Source organism: Amia ocellicauda, chromosome 6 (genome assembly GCF_036373705.1).
Source record: "Amia ocellicauda isolate fAmiCal2 chromosome 6, fAmiCal2.hap1, whole genome shotgun sequence".
Lineage (NCBI taxonomy): Eukaryota > Metazoa > Chordata > Actinopteri > Amiiformes > Amiidae > Amia > Amia ocellicauda.
In genome coordinates, this window is record NC_089855.1 from 41,761,350 (window position 1) to 41,771,704 (window position 10,355).

The 10,355-nt window shown below is 42.9% G+C and overlaps 1 non-coding gene across 1 annotated transcript; it reads left to right on the forward strand.

The window, feature by feature from the left end:
* Positions 1-5,938: 5,938 nt before the first annotated feature.
* On the forward strand, positions 5,939-6,053 carry LOC136752125 (U5 spliceosomal RNA). The gene has a single exon (XR_010817288.1). It is a non-coding gene; the product is annotated as a U5 spliceosomal RNA (small nuclear RNA).
* The last annotated feature ends 4,302 nt before the right edge of the window (positions 6,054-10,355 follow it).

Genomic DNA, 10,355 nt, shown 5'->3' on the forward strand with positions numbered 1-10,355 from the left:
TAAAACAGTACTATAAAAAACAGGCAGGGAAGGAAGTATATTGGGATGTGTCTTAAGTAAAAACATGTGTCTGTCATAACAAGTGTCCAGGGCGGGAGACACAGGGGATCTGGAGGGTACCGGAGCCTCTGAGCTGCCTGCAGCCGAAAGGCACACAGCCTGCTTAACAGATCTACCAACCCCTGTCCCCCCTCCTGGAGCGGCAGGTACAGCACTGCTTTGCGCACCCAGTGCAGCCCGTCCAGAAATCCAGGAGCAGGGTCTGTATCTGGGACACCAGGGCCGGTGGGGGGTCCAGACATGCATAAGTGTGCCAGAGCATGGAGGCCACCAAGATATTAATAACAATTGCTCTCCCCCTAAAGGAGAGCTGGGGCAGCAACCAGTGCCATGCCCTCAACCGGCTAAGTACCCTCTCCAGCAGGCCAGCCCAGTTCTCCTGCGTCTCCCCCAAAGTCACACCCAGCACCCGAGGTCCTGAGAGAGACCACTGCAGCCCTGCAGGGAGGGCAGGGGATGCAGAAACCTCCCACACCCCAACCAGATGAGCGCTGCTCTTGCCCCAGTTGACCCTGGCTGAGGAGGCCCTGCTGAACTCCTCCAGACACTCCCACAATGACCTGGACGTCTCGCTGGCCAGACTGTGTGTCTCAGCAGCATAAGCCGACACCCTGACCGCCTGCTCTGGGTGACAAGGGATGGACAGCCCGGCTAGCCACTGCCTCAGCCTGTGCAGCAGGGGCTCGATAGAAAAGGAGTATAGCATCCCTGACAGACTGCAGCCCTGTCTGATGTCTCGATGGATGTGGATATGCTCACTCAGGCCACCATTGATCTTCAGCACACTAAACACACGACAGTACAGCAGCTGAATAAATTCTACGAACCACGGGCCGACACCAACTGCTCTCAGCACCTGAAACAGGCACTGCGGCCGGCATGATGTCTCTGAGCCGCTTAGCCAGAGCCTTAGACAGGATTTTATAGTCCTGACACAGCAGCGCCACTGGCCTCATGTTCACAATGGAGGACAGATTCCCCTTCTTGGGCAGCAGGGTCAGAATAGCTCTACGACAGCTAATGGGCAGCAGCCCAGCTCACAGGCCCTCCTGCAGCACTGAGAGCAGGTCCGGGCCCAGCTCAGTCCAAAACTCTGAGAAAAACTCCACAGTGAGCCCATCCAGCCCCGGTGCCCAGCCCTTATTGAGCTCTTGCATTGCGCAGGTCAGCTCTGCCAGAGTCAGAAGGGCCTCCAGCCCCTTGACCCCATCCTGTGGGAATTTAGGCAGACCCTGCAGATACTGCTGCTGCTGCTCCAGGCTGCCCGGCTCTGCGGAGTACAGCTCCCTATAGAACTGGGCGGCATGACTACGCATCTCTTGCCCATCCTGCAGCACGCGGCCCTCAGCCGTCCTCAGGCAGAGCATCACCCTGCTCTGCTGCCGCCTGCATTCCAACCCAAAGAAGAACTTGATGGGCGCATCCATCTGTGTCAGGCTCTGGAACTGCGAGCGCACCATTGCTGCTCGAGCCCGCGTCCTTAGCAGCTCTGACAATGCCTGCTGCATAGCTTTGAGGTCCTCTAATGCCCCTGAATCTCCATAGTCCAAGGCTCAGTGGAGCACCTTAATCTCTCCTTCTAACTCCTTCATAGATTCATTCAAGCTGTCAGTCCTATGCTCAGTGTACTTCTGGCAGAAGAGCCTGGTCTGAACCTTGCCAATGTCCCACCACTGTCTCAGGGAGGCAAACCTAGGGCGCTCTGATCTCTGCCAAAAGAAAAGAAAAGAATTACAAAAAATCCAGTCCTGCAGCAAGCTATTATTGAAAAGCCAGTAGGCACTGCACAGCCAGACAGGAGGCAGGGTGGCACTCACAGTGATGAGACAGTGGTCAGTGGTCAGGTGGGGGTGATATGGCTGCCACCGATCAGATTGACATGATGTCTAAAGGTATAAAATCTATCCAGCCTGGCTAGCGACATAATGCTAGAACCCGGCCTTACCCAGGTGTACTGTTTCACCTTTGGGTTGGCATTCCTCCAGACATCGACCAGATTGTGCAACTGTGTATTACCTTCCAGCTGTTTTGCCGACTGTGGACTGGGCTCCAAATGATTCCTATCTAATCTATAGTCCACAGTACAGTTCCAATCACCCCCCCAAAACCAGGATCTCCTCAGCCCCACAGTCTGCTAGTGCTTTGCTGAGCACCGAAAACACTGACAGCCTGTCTCTCACAGCATTGGGGGCATAGAAATTAATAAACACTGTAGCATTATGTTGGGTGTATTTTGATTAGAGCATTTTAGCTCTGAGCTGATGCACTGATCTAAAGAAGACCTCTCCCCCCAAAGTTATCAGATTTTCTTAACTCATCAGCTTGGAACTGGTTTACATCAAAGTGACAGTTTTGGGGAGGATGGCACCACAAATAGGCCAAATAGTTTGGAATCCTGCTGTGGGATGTCTGGAGAAGTGGGCCTGTAGGTAATAAAAACTCATTGAAGTGGACGAGAGCCGAAATCCTGACATAGAGCTACGAACCCGGGCCAACCGGCATTTCCAAAAGATGGCATGGATTGACATCATTCATAAATCAAGCCCCCCTCCAATAGAACACTGGGGGCTGAAACCGAAATCCAATCTCAAAAACTCAAGAACCAATCACCTATTGATCTGACAGGCGTATACAGAACAGCACACGGTCTCTCTCTCTCTCTCTCTCTCTCTCTCTCTCTCACCTGAACCAGAAAATCGCTGCCACAGTTCAACCTGTAGCTCTGTTGCCAGAACCAGAACCAGAAACCAACTAAGTCTTTGCCGGCAACAGAAGAGTTAAACTGGGAGAAGGAGATTGAGCCGTACGAAGAATTCTTTTAAAGGACTTTATCAAATAAAGAATTTTTCAGACTGCGCTGACCGCCTGTGCAAACCTGATCAGTGGAGTTTTTACAGCTGGACAATTGACTAAGTCGACTGTATACGAAAGTGTCAGTCATTTAAATAGCTACTGAGTCTTAAGAAACTCGACCCTTGGAACGAACAAGGCCCTGCTTTCCTCAAAGACTTTGTTTTCAAGTAACTATGGTGGAAACCCTGCTTACAAAGAAGATTTTGTGCACAACCTTGGAGCCTTTAAACCAGTGGAAAATCGGTTTGGAAAACACTCTACATTCGAGAAAGCCCAACTTCCAGGTGCATCGATTGAGTGGAAGTTCTTGGACAAAGCCGAACCGGACTGCCTTTCTTCCAAATCACACGGACCTCGTGCCGTGTGCTGTTATCTGAGCTCGAAGCCAGAGAGGCCTCTCTGCGACGAAGTTCAGATAAGTTTAACAGTTTGTGATTCATGACATTTGAGAAATCAATTAGAAATGTTAATCTGTGATTCATAACTCTAGAATGTGTAATATCATTTAGTTTTCTTCAATATAAATTTGTGTTGCATTAAACTGTTTTGTTGATAATTTTAGAAATAAAATTTGTCAACGCCGAGAAATATCTTCTCATTCCTGTTTAACTGTTTAGTCTGAAATTGACGAAAGTTAATAGACACCAGATTATAGGTGGCCCTGCCTATCCTTAATCATTGAATAATAATCAGTTATGGGAAATTGTGGTAACAAGTAATGATAGGATCTTTCTCGGCACCTACGTAAATGAGACTGATATATATATAACGAGAAGTTACCTGACATTAAATACTAACCTGCGTAGTTATTTAATGTCTGACTAACAATACTAATGAGAGACTCACCTTCGTCTTACTAACCGGTATTGTAGTCAATGTGTTTATAACCTTTTTTGTTTAACCATTTGTGTGATATCATATGCGATCACATGGTCTTTGATTTGGTCACGGAAGTGATTTGTCTTTGAGTTGTTGATCTAGAGATGAATGTTAATTAGTTTTGCCCTTTTGTATAATTGGTGTAGTGCTACATTTAGTCTTTGTTTTTGAATAAATTTGACAATTTATATCTTTGGAATTGGAGTCTGCGTCCAATTATTACGGAAATTGAGTTCTACAAGATTCCAGGATTCGTGATAAGGTGATACTATAAATTCACTTCTTGAATTGAAATTTATAAGTGTACCTTACGCTACAATAAACAGAACTATTATTTTGAAAGTGTGCAATTTGTAGCCGAAACTGAAGCACACCGGAGCCCCAGAGCGCGGACGGAACAGAGTCGGATTAGCTATCAAAGATAATAACTAAAAACACAAATAGACACAGACAATAATAAGAATTGTGGTGACAGCACAGCCGTGAAGCCAAATAACAAAGCAATAATAATTGTTAATAAACAATTGTAAGAGAATTTTGAATGCTTGGTTTTTCAGTCAATATAAATAAATAGTTGAACTGAAAACTCATAGTCAATTGGTTTCTCTTTTAAGATTCTTTTTAGAGGGAAGATGCGGTCAAGTCACAGATGTGCAATAATCATTTATTTTGACAAAAATACGAAACTAATATCATTCAATTATATTACTGAAAATAAGTAATATTAAGCTTCTGCTGGATTAAAGTAAGATACAGATAATACCCATTTTCTTCTTTCTCCTCACAGTACAGCTTATAGGCCAGTCTGGTCATGCAGAAAGCAATGTGTCTCTCTCTGTCTCCCTCCAGCTCTCTCTTGTGTCTCGTTGCAGGATGAAGAAGTTAAGAGAACTCAAATTCTCTTTGTTTTCCCTTTTATAAGGTTTCCTTCCAACCTTTAGCATTTTGACACCACCATGACTTCGGTGCTTTATAATAATGTAATTATGAAGTGGGGGACCTTTCGAGCATTGCTGTGTGTCTGGCAACAGGGACAATGCAACAGTGATTTTAGACCTTCATCACAGACTTCATCAATAAGCACAATATCCCATCAAAGCATTAACATCACCTGAGATGGTCCAACAGTTTATTGATCTGCCCACAATTGTGCCGCAAAAACCAACAAAACAGTCGCATCCATAATCAATAGGCTAGCCAATTGTTTTTTAAATAAGAATAAAAGTAAAGATACACCACAAAATGAATGAAAATGTGAACTGTGTGCATGGTGACGAATGCATGTGAACTCATCCTGTATTTTAGTCAATACAGTGAAAGTGTCTGAAATAGCAAATCGGTGTAAATCCCTTAATGCATCAATACAAATAAATACAAATAAAAGGCTGATCTTAGCATATTCGTATACTTGTATGTTCGTTTCTGGTTTTCTATATGTGATTTCGTGTTTTTTGTTTGGTTTTTACAATGTATCTGTGCTGTGTGTAGACGCAGAATGAGTTTGATTGTGATGTTAAATAGGGTTTAGAAACGCAGTTGCCTCGGGGCTGATTATTATTGCAGTGTTTCTTTACTTCTACTCAAATACAAAATGGAGGAAGCAGTGGTTAGTTCTGAATCAAACATATTGACCCCCTCACTCAATCTGTAAGTCATGCAGCAAATATTGGAATATGCATAGATATTTGCACAGACTGGTATAAAAGTCCCTTATAAATAACCAAATGCCATTTTTGTTGTTTCAAATGTGCCCAACATCTTACCAGTATGTCCTTTTAGTATGTCATAAAGGTTCCCTAATTCGTTTTACAAATGTTCCCTGTATGATATGAATGTTCCCTAAGCATGTGACGAATGTTCCATAGTTTATGTTACAGATGTGCCCTAGCACTTCTCTCTCTCTCTCTCTCTCTCTCTCTCTCTCTCTCTCTCTCTCTCTCTCTCTCTCTCTCTCTCTCTCTCTCAATTCAGTGCATTAATATTGTGAAAGCAATTGGACATGCAAACATACATACATACATATATATGGAAAATAAACAATGCAATTATAAATCACAATAAGATGTAATAAAGTACAGAAAAACAAAATGTAATAAAATGTGATCTTTAATACACACAAATATGTACGGCTTGTCGGAAGCGTCTGGGACTCGGGTTCCTCTTCATTACTTATAACGCTTTTGCCTTTTGCTAAAGCTTTCCATGGAGGGGAACGTGGATGAGTTTGTACCATTCTTGGGAGGCTCTGCCTTGTTGGGGCGGAGCTGTGATCCAGGTGAACAGCAGATCGGGCATAGGTGGGCATGTGGGCGGAGGAAGAGGAAGGCCGGTCAAGCAGATAAGCTTGCTAAGGTACGCAGCAGCAGCAAACAGCCCCCCCATCCAGCCAGGCAGGCAGTCTGGCTGGCAGTGACTGAGTGGTTGACAGACGGCAAGCAACGGAATGCACGTGCTCTGTGATGTCATAGCAATCAGCTCAGAGAGAGGTTCGTGATGTCATCGCTGAGCTGGCTGGCTCTGTGTGTCTTGTGTCTCGCTCTGTAGATGCATCATAGGGAACATATGTAACAATCTCTCTTTTTGTTACCAAAAATGTGAATGAACGTATTTCAAGTGGGTTATGCCTTGGTTGGAAACGTTTTAAGATTATTTATGAAGTGTAAATTGGATTTGTCTCAATTCTCTGTAGTTTTCAATGTATGTGCCATTCAGTAGCGTTCATGTTACAGATGTCAGTAAAACTTTATTTTAGCAATTATAGAGGGTGTGCAAGAAAAAACATCTTCAATCAGGTTGGAACGTTAGTTTCAATGCCTTTAATACACGCAACGTGGAGAGGAACAGTGAATCAAGAAGATCCCAAAGTCGCTCTGTCTTCATTTAAAAGTAAGAGGCTTTTATACATAAAAAACAAAGATCTGGTTACAATCACAATGTCATTACTATATTAATCATAGAGAGTTAGCGAAGCAGAATATATATCAGAGTTCATAGGTCAACACATGGATTAGGGAGCAGGCACTTCAATCATACTGTTTGAAATTGTCTCCAAGATTCTCATCGTAAATAACAAACAGAAATCAAGCTACCTTCTGGCCTGTCCTTCTGGCTTGACCTTATCTGTCTTAAGTATACAAGAGAGTAGAATAGCTATGAGGGAAAGAATTCTAACTTTCCTTCCACAAGGGGAACAAATGCAAATAGAGGGTCCTCACTAATTATCTAATTCACCAACAACGTTTAAAATTAGGTCTTGCGAAGCTGCAAAAAAAGCTGTATAATCGTATGTGTGTTCATACACCAGCTGCTAAAGTCTGATAGCTTTTGAAGACTCTGTATAGGATGTTGAAGAAAGTGTTTTGTAATGATTAAATAATGTTTCATATTAATACTAGCATTAGAAGTGGTTTTGTATACATGCTGAGCAGATTAGATTTAGCAGGACAAGTAAAGGGTCAACAAGGTCGATTTGTTAGAAACTCCTGTCAGTAATGAAAGATTACACAGTGCCGAAATAGCCTATAGATGTCTGCAGTGAATTTGTTTATGACGTAATCGTTTCTCCAGATAGGGAGGAATTGTTTTTGTTAAAGAGCGATTGACACTAGGTAAATGACGACCGTGGGATCGCATCTTCCTAGTGCACATCAAAGAGGGACATCTGCTTTGGATCCATCACCTCTTCACGGGAGGACAGATCGTAAAACGAACCCGGACCTGTATCTGCTGATTGGATGAATGGCCATAATATGTTACGTCATTTTTCCTATAAAGTTGTACTTATGTTTGTAAACATTAAGTCTCAATGAGAGAATTATTTCTGACAGTGGAGCTTCAGAGCGGCCCGTTTAAAGTTCTGTTTGCTTTATCTCCGTGACTTCTCCACTTATTTCCCAGACGGTTCTACTTAGTATATTGAGTATTGTATTTAATATCAGGCCCTTCTCTTATGTTTTACAGTTGTTATTATTATTCCGTACAATACACGGATTTAATTAAGTATTTTAACCACAAAGTATTGGCTACAGTTATGATGCCTACTTCAGTGTTCATATTCATACAGTTTCTGAGGTCTGGACCACTGCACAGTAGTCCCTGGAGTTGTAGTCCAGACCACTGCAAAATTCATGCTGAAGTGATCTGGATCACCACGCAATGGCCCAAGGACCACTGCAAACTTGGATTTCAATGTTTTTGTGTAATCCATGTTGCAATAGCAACATCCATGTTCCTTTGTGGTGAGCTGGTTAATTCTGTTCTGGGAAAACCACAATCCTGCAGTTTTAATAAGTCTCTCTACACATCAGTCCCTGAGTACCTTCAACCAATGGTCATTTTGACCAATTAAGCCCAAGAATTGAGTCAATTAAGTTGTCAAGGACTACCCAGTAAAGACGTGAACTCACGACTAGGTCACACTGTGAGCTCTCCAGAGCAGTCATTACACTGAGCTCAGTGTGAGCTCACTTAGCGCTTTTCCACCGACATGGTGCCGGTGCTGGAGGCCGAGTTGCAGTTACAAATACAATGCCGAGCACAGCAGTGCAGCGCCACTACTCCTCTCTATCCAGAACACAAAGATGTGCGTCACTCTAACCTGTCTAATGCTTTACAACATGCAACTGAAATAATATGTTCTTAGGGGAACAACATAACACATAGTGATTTCTCCCTGCTATAAAGTAAAATAATGTATACAGTGTTTCTAATTTCTTTCACGATACCTTTTCATAGAGATTTATATTTTTCAATAATAAACTAATGTTACAGTCCTCCCCCACTTTATTTGAAACGTCCTCGTTTCTTAATTAAATAAATCATACAGTATTTCTAATGTTACATTTATATATATATATATATATATATATATATATATATATATATATATATATATATATATATATACACTTAGATTTTCCAAGGGATAAACTGATGTTGCAGTAATTAAATCACAATAGATGTATGTCAGTACAATAGGAACTTTTTTTTTTTTTTTTTTAAGAATGGCAAATTAGGAGCCATTACTGTATTGAACTGTAATGTAACATGAAAACAGGTATAAACCAAGAAAGAACTAAATCTTTAAACTTGTCAGGTTTTATAACTTTACGACCACTAGGTACATCCAGCAGGTAATGCCACAGGAGTCTGTGGTCGCTGAGGTAAGAGAAAAGACACAGTCTCTGGGTGCACTGTGACTTGGGCATCCCAAAGGCTGGAAGAATGGGTGACACCTGGGCATGGCTCAAGTGCTAGAGCAGGCTGTGGAACAACACCTGGAACAGGTAGCATATCCCTCTGGACAGGAGCTGTAGAAGAAAGAAGAGAGAGAGACGGCATCGAGTGATGACTGGAGCTCGCTGGAACTGGAAGTGGGTAAGGGACGTCTCCAGACAAAGCCGTCAGTGTTGATGGCGGACTGACAGGTGCATCATCAGGATCTCTAAACAGCTGTGGAGGCGCTTCTGGATGAGCAGTGTGGTCAGTGTGGATGGTCTCAGGTATACCATGTTGACGGATGAAGTCTTCAAACATGCATTGAGCTACACTTGTTGCACGGTGATCTTTTAAAGGAAAGAGATTCACATAGCATGTAAAATAATCCATTACAACAAGAACATACCTGTTGCCTTGAGAAGTGACTGGTAGCTCGGTGAGATCAGCAGCAATTTTCTGGAATGGACGATCCACCACAATAGGTTGTAAAGGAGCTCTAGCTTTTGGTGTTGGAGCACTGCGAGTCTGACATGTAAAAACACTCTGTACAGAACTTGTAAATGTCACGTGACATGTAAGGCCAATAGCAGATTTTTCTGGCTCTCTGCAAAGTTCGTTCAGTCCCTAAATGTCCACTGAAGACATTTCCATGCAGGTAAGTGAGGGCTGTCTGAATGAGGGATTCGGGAAGAACCAATTGGTAAGTATCGGCTTTCTGCAGAAAGGTTTTAATTTTCTGACAGAGGATCCCATTTTCCAAAGTCAGGCGAGGAAACTCATACCAGAGCTTTTTCAGAGCTGACGGGGAGTTTTTGATTCGTCGTGCAGTAGGTCTTCGGTTATCCATTTCTTTCCATTTCATCACAGTTCTCAGAATGAAACCGCTTGTTGTTTCTGCTTCAGTTCATCAATGTCTATTGCTAAATCTTCACAGGTTTGTCTTACAGGAACAGCTTGTTCAGGCTGTAGTTCAGAAGACCAACTGTTTTGCATCTTTTTGGGCAAAGTTTTTAACGAATCGTCTGTAATAGGAGCAGAGACCCACAAAAGCTCTCATCTCAGTAGGTGTTCTTGGTGTTGGCCAATCTTTCACTTTGTCCAGCTTCCTGGAATCTGGTCTGAGACCACCCTTGGTGATTACATGTCCCAGGAAAGAGACTTCATCCCGTGCAAGCTGACATTTACTGGCCTTCAGCTTTAGTCCTGCCTTTCAAAAGCGAAGAAAGACATCTTCCACACTCTGCAGATGTTCAGGAAAGGTTTTGCTAAAAACCAAAACATCATCCAAACAGATGAGGCAGATCTTCCAGTGTAGACCACGAAGCACAAGCTCCATTAAACGTTAG